The sequence below is a fragment of the Loxodonta africana genome, chromosome 3 (genome assembly GCF_030014295.1).
Source record: "Loxodonta africana isolate mLoxAfr1 chromosome 3, mLoxAfr1.hap2, whole genome shotgun sequence".
In the NCBI taxonomy this organism is placed as follows: domain Eukaryota; kingdom Metazoa; phylum Chordata; class Mammalia; order Proboscidea; family Elephantidae; genus Loxodonta; species Loxodonta africana.
The window spans coordinates 143,806,423-143,818,826 of record NC_087344.1 but is presented as its reverse complement, the minus strand read 5'-3'; the positions used below and the strand labels follow the sequence as shown (position 1 = coordinate 143,818,826).

Sequence of the window (12,404 nt, the reverse complement as noted above, 5' to 3'; positions counted from 1 at the left end):
ATTTTATTACTCCAGACAACAAAAGTTGATAGAAAAGCACAACTAGCTCACAAACAACAAAAAAGGTGACTGAGGAAAGACTCAAGGAATCAGTAATAAATACATTAGAGAAAATGTTATAAACACATTGGATAATTAGTCCACGTATTTCCACCACCCTGCAAATGATAACAACAGGCGAAGATTATCAGAATTCTTTAGCTGCTGCTGGAAGGTCTTCAGCACCAGGGCAGCCCTTCAGTTGTGCTACCCAGGGGGACAGGGAAGAATTTGTCTGGCCAAGGCCTGGTGCTTATAAATAAATCAATGTTGTCTAATTAATGCAGATGGGCGGGGGTCAGGGGTCAGGAGGTGGGCCACTCCTCCATACATCAGCGAGCTCAGCTGCACAGGAAGGCCATTGAGGGGTAGGGGCTGCATGTACACTGTCCCCCAGAGGGGTCGGGAATCTGCCTGCCACCAGCAGGGTTAAGCAATGCCCATGGGTGCCTATAGTCTGAGAAGAGCAGGAAGGGAAGAGAAAGAAGAAAAGGGAAAAAAAGGAGCGGGCATGCAAAGAGGAAAATGGTACATGAGGTCATGTGTAAAAGCAGTTCAAACAACTGTTCTCCGCCCCCCCCCAAAAAAAAAACCCAAACCTGTTGCCGTCAAGTCAATTCTGACTCATAGCAACCCTACAGGACAGAGTAGAACTGCCCCACAGGGTTTCCAAGGAGCAGCTGGTGGATTCAAACTGCCGGCTTTTTGTTAGCGGTCGAGCTCTTATCCACTGTGCCACCAGGGCTCCAGAACTGTAGGGCTTAGCTATGCTACTGTGTTGTCCGGACCAAAGTCTGACACCAAGTCTGGCGTGGTACAGACACTGGGTCCTTACGTCTTTAGGGACGTAAGGACCTAAATTTTTATTCAGGCTCCTGTTTCTCGTTACCTTAAAGAAGTCTTATATCATTTGGCTTAGGTGAAAAGCATGGTTTGTACCCAGACTTGGTATCAGACTCTGGTCCGGACAACACAGCAGCATAGCCAAGCCCTTCCCCAGGGCTGCGACGAGAACACCTGTTTGCTCCTAAAACCATCCTCAAGCCCTCCCGCAGGCCCCGTTCCTCAGAAACCACCCTTTCCAAAGCATTAGTTAGGAAACAGCTTTGGTTGAAAATCATCATTTAATAGCACTACAGCGGTTACCAACAACTGCAGATTCCATTTTGCAAAGGAACTAGGAACTTGGGACAATCAAGAACATAGCCCTCCAGAAGCTATTAGAAACTGGGATAAAGACAGCAGAGTATGCAAAGGAACCACTCGACAACAAAAACACACATGATCTACCACTTCCATGTGCAACAGAGAAAAGCACACAAGTGCTGGGGGCTGGGTGGGCTGAGACCCTTCACTTGAGACATATAATCCTAGCCTTGTCCTCAGTTCTTTGCCATGCCTGGTAATTCTGGGGCTTGTCTGCTCCATGTCTAACTGGGACCACACAGAAAGCCTGGATCATAGTGGGTGCAAAACAATAGGACTGTGAGCCCCCGTGTGGGTCCCTCCCAGCTCTGGCCAGTACCTGGCACACTGTCAGCACTGGTTCAGTGTTAATCATTGTTCTTAAAAAAGAAACCAAACTCCCTAACCCTCCCTTCCTGATCACCAGTGACGTAAACCTACATGATTCCTCTACCCTACACACACACACACACACACACACACCACTGCTGTGAACTCTTAACTGTTCATATTATTAGCACCTTTTTTCTTCATAGACAGGCCTAGATCATTTCAAAGAAACTGGGGAGGCTCAGAGCTCCCCTGCAGAACTTCTTTCTGTGCAAAGGCCCACATTGTTGACCAAGTCTATTTCCAGGCTAGTATGATGCGTTGTCATGAGTCAGAATCAACTTGAAGGCAACTGGTTTGTTTTTTGTTTTTTAAAGGATGGGCAAAAGTTACCTTAGCTCCAGCGTTCTCAACAGCTTGATTCCTCTCTGTTTATGCAAGACCTATCTAAATTTCGAGATTGAGCCTGAGTGCTCTAGAATGCACTTTGGCTCAATCTTGAAATGTTGAGCCAACTTCAGCAAGTCACCCATGCCTCAGTTTATTCTCTGATAACCAGGGATGTCAACCTCTCCCTTTCTGACTTCAATTCAACAAGCATTTAAACGCCTACTACATATAAGGTACTGAGAGACACAAAGATGCCTAAGCCCCAATTCCTGACTATTCACTCTAAGAGAAGAGAAAATAATATAACTCATGAATAGAGACCTTTCACATGCTGGAAGCAAGAACAATGAATTTTGACAGGACTCGAGGGGCTTTCAGAGAGGGCTACACTGGAAATGAAGCATTTTGAAAGGTTGAAATCGTAGGGAAAAGTCTTCCAAGAGGATGCTGTAAGAGCAAATGCACAAAGGCATGAAAGCGCCCCCACAGGTTCAGGAAACTGTGAGTGTGGTATGGCTTGAGTGGAGAAGGTGTAGACGCATTTCCTAGAAGAAATTTAGGGCCAGACCGTGAAGTCTTAGGAGTCGTTAAGTGGCGGAAATGGTTAAACATTCAACTACTAACTACAAGGTTAATGGTTGGAATGCATCAGAAATGCCTCATAAGAAAGGTCTGGTGATCTGCTTCTGAAAGATCACAGCCTTGAAAATCCCAGGGAATAGTTCTACTCTGCAACACATGGGGTCACTATGAGTTGGAATCGACTAGATGGCAACTGGCTTGGTTTGGTTCATGAAGTCTTGGATGTCCTGCCAAGGTGAATGGACTGGGAAGAGCTAGGGAAGAGCTAGAAGAGGAAGAATCCCATCTGTGCCCAGAGAGATAGCTAGGGTCACCCTCGGGAGGAGGTCAGTTGAGCTAATGGCAACAACCAGTGAGGAATAATGAGGAACTCTGACCGAGGCAAGGGAAAGGAGAGACAGAATGGAAAGACATCTAGAGCTCAAGACCTGTGATGAGAAGGGAGGAGCCGACAGCCATGGGAGGATGCTGCCGTGCTGTGACATGCTAAGCCATTGAGTGTGAGGTACCAGTGGGACAGTTTGGTCCAAGAAGATGTCAGATATTGGTATGTACAGTTAGGAGCAAGGGCAGGATGTAGATTTTTAAGTCATCAATATAAAGGGAATATTTAAACCAGAGAGTGGATCCTTTAGCTTGCTATTATCAGGATCAAATAACAGATGTGAAAGTACCTTTTAAACTGTCAAGAACCACGCATATCCGTGAATTATATCCCTCCTCTGTCTCTCACCATGGCTGCTTCAAAGAATGAGTTCTGCAAGCGTAAAGCAGTGGTTCTCAACCTGGCTTCATATGAGAATCATCTGGGAAGCTTTTAAAATCCTGGTGTCCAAGCTGTAGCCCAGACCAATGACATCAGAATCTCTGTCGGTAGGACCCAGGCATCAGTCTGTTTAAAGCTCCCCAGTATGGTCCAGTGTGGCGCTAGGGTTGAGAACCATTGCATTAGAGAGGCTCTTTGGTACACAGCAACTTGCATTCAGATTTGTTTTTCCTGGATGACAGAATCAAATGGTGATGCGGAGGTATCATTCATTCAACTGAAGCATCCATTCATTCTTGTACTCAACACATTCATTCACTCTGGGCAGAGGGCTTAGACAGGGAGGATGGCCAGTACTGTGTCAGGTGTAGGTGACATACTGTCAAACAAGACAGAGTAGTCTCTGTCTTCATGGGGTCAATACTCCTTTGAGGAAGCAGGCAACAAGCAATGACCATAAATGTTGGTGGTTCTCAGAGATATGGGAGCACACAGAGTGAGGACCAGGGTCTAGATAATCTAACAGCCAAGGAAAAACTTCTCTGGGGAAGGAATACTGATCTGAAGGATGTGAAGCAGAGTTTAATAACTGGAAGGAAGGGATCATCCATGATGAAGGTTCTAGGTGGTTCTCAGCTGCAGACAAATTCAAATTATGAGTCTCCTGCCTCCCAGGCTGGGCTCTCTTCTACAACATGCTGCCTCCAACTTGGGAGCTTTTCCCCATTAAAATACAGCCTGGCCCTGTATCTAGTAACCTAGAAATTCTGGCTCAAGTCTGGATCCTGTGTCAAGCTTGAATCAGTCCAATGGTGGGGTAAGGTGGCCCAGGCAAGAGACATAACTTCAAAAAATAAACAAATAAAAAGTGGGATGGAGGATGGAAAGGGCGGGTGCAGCTCTACTTGGAAGGGACTCATTTGCAATTTTGGGGGTCAGTCTATTTCCAACTTTAGCTGTGTTTTCTATTCCCAGACTCCAGGAACCTGGATGAAATCCAAGGCATGGAAGTATATTTTGTATAGTTGGAATTAGGTTCATGGTAAATACTTCCCATTCTGACAGTGAAGCCACTTACCTCATGTGAACACTAGGCAGAATCTCAAAGTGTTATGGATACCTAGATGGGGTCTCAGAGAATCAAGCTCCTTTGTTTTCCCAGATAAGGAAAATAAGTGTTCATTCATTCAGTATATATTCTCTGAGGGTGTACTCTATAAGTATATTAGGATGTATATACTAGACAAGGTCCTGCTGTCATGGAGCCTACATTCTCATGAGGGAGTCCAAGCAACACCAAGAAAAATAAACTAGGTAATATCTGAGTAATAAGTGCTCTGAAGAATTTAAAAACAGGATAAAATGATAGGACATACTGGTTAGGAGTAGCAGGCTACTTTCGATTAGGGTCATCCAGGAAGACCTCTCTGAGAATTGAAAAAAGATAAGGAGCTGGCTAAGAGAAGATCTGACGGAAGTTCCAGCAAATGCCAAAGCCTTGAAATGGGGACAAATGATTGGAACAGCACGGTGGGGCCCAGGTCTCTTGTCTCTCACTCCCCTCTTTTCTCTACTTGGAGATGTTTTTGCCTCGATGTCCCTAGTCATTACATACTTCTTATGTGCCATTTATAAAGGAGCCCTAGTAGTATAATAGTTAAGGGCGCAGCTGCTAAGCAACACGTTGGCAGCTTGAACCCACCCAGTGGCTCCAGAGAAAAGACTTAGCAATCTGCTCCCGTAAAGATTAAAAAATCCATGGGGCAGTTCTACTCTGTCACATGGGGTCACTATGAGTCCAAATCAACTTACAGCACCTAACAACAACATGTGCCATTTGACTTTTTTTAAATCAAATATGGTATGACTCAGACTTTGGAGTCAGACATTTATAGGTTCAAATCCCATCCTATCTGACCGATGGACTAAAAACTCTGCCACTTATTTACTGACCAGGGAGGCACAAGTTACTCAATCTCTCTGACAGCCACTTTTCACCTGTGAAAACGGGTTAGCCTCTATTTCACAGGGTTGTTGTAAAAATTAAATGTGTTGGTTTATGTAAAGCCCTTGGCATACAGCAAACCCCTGCTCCCCACCTCCCTCAAAAAAAAAAAAAAACAAAACAATGGCTGGTGAATTGATTCCTACTCATAGCAACCCTATAGGACAGAGTAGAACTGCCTCATAGGATTTCCTAGGCCTTAATCTTTACAGAAGCAGGCTGCTACATCCTTCTCAGCTGAGCAACTCGTGGGTTCGAACCTGCTGACCTTTTGCTTAGCAGCAGAGCACTTTAACCACTGTGCTACAGCACCCAGACCCAGTGCCATCAAGTCGATTCCTACAGCAAGCACTCAATAAATAGCAGGCCTCCTCTCAGCAGGGCAGGGATCGTGTCTGTCTTGCTGACTTTATCCCTCTAATGGTGACAGTTCACAAAGGATGCCATGGTCCTGGGGAAGACTGTAGCCAGAAAAGATGAGGTGGAAAGCATTTTAACCTAGAGCAATAGATGTAAAACACACCAAGCCAAGGAGGATGTAGACAAAGACACAGACAGACAGACACACACACAGGGGCACACCAAGTGAGCCCATATGCAGTCCTTAAAAGAAAAGCCCAGGTGGCCAACACCTCTCTCTACTGCGTAGATAAACAGACACAGTGTCCTGACACGGACACTAGGGCTAGATCTTAAAGTACGTACAAAGGTCAATGACTCTATATCTTGATATGAAAATATGAGACCCATTTGAATGTTCAAAGAGCTGAAATCTCAATCAGGGACAAGTGAGAGCCTGACAAACTTCCAACATCTTTGCTCCTCTTGACCCTGGTCAGCTGCTGTGTTTTGAAATGCTTGTGAATAGCAGCCCAGCTCAATTGCTTTACGAGGATGTCTTAGAGAAGCTGACAATCACATGCAAGTCGATAGGCAGCCAACTTGGTTTGAATTTTTATTTCAGATTGGATAATTTCAAGGAAAGCTCATAGATGGTTATCTGAGGTAAGCTTTAAGAACTTTGTATCATATTTTAAACTCTGGAAATGTAACTCTTTTGACTGCCCCAGTATGACTAGAGCAGAGAATTACAATTTGGATCTGTAGCTGTGAAGCTTCTCTGCAGTCAGACAGAGAAAGGAGACAGAACAACCGCACACACAGAATTAGCTTATCCACTTAGAGTGAAGTTTTGCTTGGGTTTGGGAGTTAAGAATATCCCTTTATTTTCGAAGTAAGCTTATGAAGTCTAGCCAAATGATTAAAGTATGAACAATTCTTTCATGGATTGTATTTCAAAAAACACAGCACAGGATTTACACGATAAGGTTCCTAAGATTAGCATCCGTCTGACAACCAGTATTTTCTATATGAACAGGAGATTGGGATTTTGGTTAGTCAGCCTGGAAAAGTCAGGCTTCTCAGCAGCAGTTCAGAGAGCTGGAGTCAGGGCGGTGAGAGAGGCCTTGGAATAGCGAGCTGTTTATACGCAGTACGCCCCCTTGCACACTCGCATACAACCGCTTTGCCTGCAGCGTCCCCATTATTAATTAGGCAGCGGCTTTCCACCCCAGACCCCCGCTCTGCTGGGCCCCGCCCCCAGCTCTGAGGCCTCCCTCTACCTCCTGGATCTCGCCCTAGTTCCTGGCAACACCGAGGGAGATTATCGGCTCCTACACTGACCTTCCCTCGCCCAGTGCACTTTTCTTCCCCCTTTTTTTGAGAGATCTGCGTAAAGTTGGGAGATAAGAGCCAACACTTAAAAGCGTCTTTGAATGCGCGGCTCCTACGTTCCATCTCAGCCGATAGGGCTAATGGGTCTTTCCCTTTTGCACCTTGCTTCAAGTTTTCCACTCCTCAAAACCCCCAACCATGACACGCTGCCCCACGGAACACGCACCCTCGCCAGCTGCTACGGAGCCACTTGACCTCCGTCCGACCAATGTCCACACCGATAAAATTGTTTTAAAGAGGTGGCCGCCTCGGCAGCCTAAGTAAGGAAAGACGGGCTGAGATCCGAAACTCTTTCCTGCAGCGCCCACCGTCCCTCCCTTCCCCGACAGAGAGGGAGCGACACAATCAACTATTCATTCTTTCTCAACAAAGGGAGAGACGGAGGGGGGTGTTGTCAACAGTTACAAGGCAGGCTCCTTCTCTTTCCTTGCAAACTTTCCAAGAGATTAGTTGAGAAACTCGCCTCCTCCAAGTCCTGGGCTTCCAGCAGAGCCCTCTTGGCTGGCGCGCCTCCCAGGCTCCGGCGGCCTCCGGGCAGAGGGGGAGGACGGGGAGGGCGGCCGGCCGAGCCTGGACGGGCAGGGGTCGGAGGAGGCAGCGCCGGGGAGACACCGCTGGAGAGCAAATGAGCTGAGGCGCTCGTCGCAAATGGCTGAGCGCCTCCCGTCGCGGGGCACGTCCCGGGACTCGGAGCCCATTCGGAGGGCCCCGAGGGCGCAAGCCGGGTCTCCACTCCAGTCACCCCTGTCCCCAAAACGCCAACTCTGCGGGCGGCGGCAGTGGGGCGCCGACCCCTCCCCAGAGCCCAACTTTCGCCAACAAACTTCTCGGCTTGCCCTCACCGGGGGTGGGAGAGGCCGAGGCGCCTCTGGAGGCACAGCCCCCCAGGCAAAGCGGGGCGCTCAGGTTGCGGGCTGCGGGGACTCACCTCCGGGCGCCGCACTTGGCGCCGAGCTCTCCGCAAGGACTCAGAGGCGCCCAGCGCCGCCCGCGCTGCGGCTGCCCGGGGAGCAGGAGCTGCTCATGGCCCGCGGGGCGCGCCCGCCGAGAAGCCCGCCCGCAGCTCGCCTGTGCGCGCGGCGGCTCGGCGCCGGCTTGGGCTCGGCTCCCGGCTCCGGTAGCTGCAGGCGCGGCTCTGAGCCGGCGGCGCGCACTCGGGCCCTCAACTGGTGATTTGCAGCCTCGCGGCCCCACCCCGACGAGCCGATTTGCGCGGCCTTTCGGAACCCCCAGCGATATTTACATTCGGTGACCTCACCTTGCCCTCTTCTGCTGGGAGCTTAGAGTTTGGCTCTCTTCATATCTTCTCTAGAAGCCAGCCCTCAAGTGCAGATTGACCACCTCCTCGCTGTGTCCCTCGCAAGGGACAACCTCGCCTAATCCACTCCTCCCCCTTCCCCGTGTTATTTAATTACCCAGCAGATCTGCTTTGCTCCTCTGTGGACACCTGGCTGGCTTTCAGTTTAAAAGGGCTTTGATGGGACAAAGACCCAGGTAACAACAAATGACCAAGCCATGGGAACAGGCCAATCAATCATATCGACCTGGACATATTTAAAGCAAAGTGCTAGGTGGAGGCGGCACTTCAGTACTAAATAGTTGGGTGGAGTGAAAAATTGGAGCAAACTGGAGGACTTACATTACAGATATTAAAAACGATTATAAAGATATAGAAATAGTAATTGGCAACAAGGATAGACAAACTGACAAACGGAATAGAGCCTAGAAACAGATCTACAATATATGGTAACTTGATTTATGTCCAAGGTGCCGCTGTGTTGGTGGGGGTATTAGAGGTGGGGTGGGGAAGGGATGATCTGTTTTTGTTTTTTGGGGGGCGGGGGGAGGATGATGCTGGATCAACTAAATATCCACATGGAGAAAAAAGAATCTTGAATTCTACTTGACATTGTACCCCCCCCATCAATTCCAGATGTATTTCAGATCCAAATGTAAAAGGCAAAATAATAAAATTATTTGAAGAAAAAATCAGAAAATATCTTCATGACCTTGGGGGTAGGGAAAGGCTTCTTAAATACAAATGTATTTAATGTGCGTGGAGTCGACTTTCGACTCATAGTTATCCCATGTGATGCAGTAGAACTACCCCGTAGGGTTTTCTAGGCTGTAATCTTTATGGGAGCAGATTTCCAGGTCTTTTTTGGTGGGTTGGAAACTCCCTCCTTTGGTTAGCAATGGAATACTTAATCATTGCATCACCAGGGCTCCTAAACGCTAACTATAGAGGGACAAATAATCATTGAACATTAAAATTAAGAATTCCTGTTCATCAAAAGACACCATTAGTTCATCAAAAGACACCACAGAGTGAGAGAAGATATTTGCAATGCATATATCTGGAAAAGGACTTATTTACACAAAATATAAAGAACATCTACAAATCAAGAAAGAGGCTGAAAATAGGCAAAATATTTTGACAGGCATTTCTCAAAAAAGCCAATAGATACATGAACAGATTCTCAACTTTTTTTTTTAATTTTTATTGTGATTAAAGTGAAAGTTTACAAATCATGTTAATCTCTCATGCCAAAATTTATATACACCTTGCTATATACTCCTAACTGCTCTCCGCCTAATGAGACAGCACACTCCTTCCTTCCACTCTCAATTGATTCTCAACTTTTTAATCATCACAAAAATGCACATTAAAATCACAATGTGACCTCAGTTCATACTCACTAGAATGGCTAAAATTAAAAGGACTGACCCATAAACCCATTACCTTTGAGTCGATTTCAACTCACAGTGACCTTATAAAATGGAGTAGAATTGCCCCACAGGGTTTCCAGAGTGGCTGGTGTATTTGAACTGCTCACCTTTTGGTTAGCACCCAGGTACTTACCCACTGTACCACGAGGGTTCCTAATCAAGGTGAACCTTGTATAAATCACTTTAGAAACCTGTTTGGCATTGCCTGCTAAAGCTAAATTAACAGATATCCTGTACTCAGCAATTACATTCCTAGGTTTACACCCAGCAGAAATGTATGCATATGCATATTTTCAACTAAAATATGTTAAAAAATGTTTATAGCATCTCTCTTTATAACAGCTAAAAAAAAAAAAAAAAAACCCAAATGTCCGTCAACAGGAGAGTGGATAAACTCTGTTGTATTCATACAATGGATACTACACTGTAATAAGATGAGTGAATGAATGAACTACGTCAACAGTAAACAAGAGGGATAAATCTTACAAATATGATGTTGAGTGAAAGCCAGGCACAAATGAGTACACACTATATGATTCCATTTATGTAAGCTTAAAAAACAGTCAAAACATATCTACGACGTTAAAAGTGAAGGTGGTGGTTATTTTGAAGGGTAGGTCACCATGGAAAGGGAGCCCAGAGGGGGCTTCTTGGTGTTGGTAATATTGTTTCTTGATCCAGGTGCTAGTTTGTTTGTTGTGTTCATTTTTTAAAAATTCATTGACTTGTGCACTGCTCTGCATGTATGTTTTACTCTAATAAGAACGTTTTTAAAACTGTGCCAAGTTGAGCATATTTTATATCATTTTCATCCCTCTAAGAGAGAGCTGTTAGCAAGTCTGTAAGATTCTAAGTGCACCACCCTTGAGAATGAGTTTCTACATTTCCTTTACGGGTGTTTTGTGAGCTGGTCCTTACCCCCCCTATCTCACTGGAAGCACAAATCTTTGATTTTTTCTGGATTTTTCCAAAGTGTTTAGTGCAGTGAATGTCAAACAGACCAACTGGTATATTTCTAAATGAAAGTATCAAAAATAAGTTTATTGCCCTTCCTCAGCTCCAAAGTGGTACTGAGAACAACGGTAAAACTTACTTTGGTTTTTGCTGATTTTCAAAATTCCCTGAGCAAAATTTCTACTATGTGGCACTTCATGGGGAGGTAGCAATAAAGAAAGACTGGGAAACAACTCATACTCAGAGTGACCTTGGCCAAGTCACTCATCCTCTGGGTCCCTCAGTTTCCTCATGAGTGAATAATGGATAAATAAAGTGAATAAATATCTACCTCATAGGGTTACTGCAGGAATTGAAGAAATAATGAATGTGAAAGTGCCTAGCACTTTGTAGGTATTGTTAACTATTAGGAGAATTGATGGCACATTCCATCATTCATCTGCACAATGTCTTTGAGATAGGAGGCATCTCTACCCCCATTTTATATGGGAGGTAACTGAGACTCAGAAGGTTAAGTAACTTCAACCATAAATCCATTCTACAAATATTTGTTGCTTGCCTACTATATGCCAAGATTCATCGCTAGTGAGTAGTAGAATCAGAATTTGAATTTTAACTTCAAGTTTAGTATATTCCCATCACACCACAACTCCTTTCACCTTTGTATCCCTAGTGTGTAGCCCACAGGTGGTGTTCAATGGTAATGGATGAGTAATAAGAGTATTTTAAAAACAATATATTAATTAGGTAATATGCACACGGTTCCCAAATCTTATATATACTTTATTAAATTTTATTTATATATAAACATATATATAAAGTGATATACAGTAAAAAGCCCGTTCCACTCTTCTATCTCCCCTCTGCGCAGTCTCCCTCCCACTACAGATAACCACTGCTATTGATATCTACTATGCCCACCAGACATTCTCTACACACGTGAGTGCATGTGTGTTCTTACCCTCCACGCCTATACAAAAAGTAATATGCAATAGCCACCATTCTGCACCTTGCATTTTTTTCACTTAACAATGTATCTTGGAGATTTTTTCATATTAGTAGAGAGAGAGACCTTCTTCATTCTTTTTTTGTGTAGTATTCTTTTGAAGAGTTGCACCCTAATTTTTCCAACCAGTGCCCTATTGATGGACATTTAGGTTGTTTCCAGTGCTTTCATATTATAAACAATACTGCAACGAGTAATTTGTACATATGTCACTTGCATGTGCAAGTATATTGTACAATAAATTTCCAGAGGTAAAATTGCTGGACCAAAGGGTATGTACTTTTGTAAATTTAATAAGTAATGCCACTTGCTTTCCAGAGGGATTGTACCAATCTATGCTCTCCCAGCAGAATAAGAAAATGCCCATTTCTCCATGGCCTGGCCAGAAGGTGTTTTTAAACTTTGGACTTTTTATCAACCTGTTAAGTAAAAATTGGATTTTAGTGTAGTTTTAATTTGTATTTTTCTTATAATAAGTGAAGTTGCTCATCTTTCATAAGTTTAGTAGACTTCTTTTTTTTAGTTTGTATTTCCATATTTCTATTAGTTTGCAGGTCTTTTTCTTAATCAATTTTTTAGGATCCCTTTCCATATTAGAAAGATTGGTCCTTTGTGGTATGAGCTGCAAATATTTTTTAATAATTATATTTAAAGAAAAGAGGTGATATATGCAAAGCAATGTT

The 12,404-nt window shown here is 44.6% G+C and overlaps 1 protein-coding gene across 3 annotated transcripts in view; it reads right to left on the bottom strand.

Moving 5' to 3' along the window:
* The window catches only part of BCAR3 (BCAR3 adaptor protein, NSP family member), a 149,452-nt gene that overhangs the window by 120,059 nt on the left and 16,989 nt on the right, over positions 1 to 12,404 (bottom strand). Inside the window, exon 1 of one of the 3 annotated variants that reach the window (XM_010598097.3) lies at positions 8,290 to 8,428. The exons of 1 other annotated variant lie outside the window; for it this stretch is intronic. The gene's annotated coding sequence lies outside the window, so the exon portion shown is untranslated. Of the gene's footprint in view, positions 1 to 7,959; positions 8,065 to 8,289; positions 8,429 to 12,404 lie in introns of those variants that run through there. One more of the 3 variants, XM_003418457.4, reaches the window with a different exon arrangement.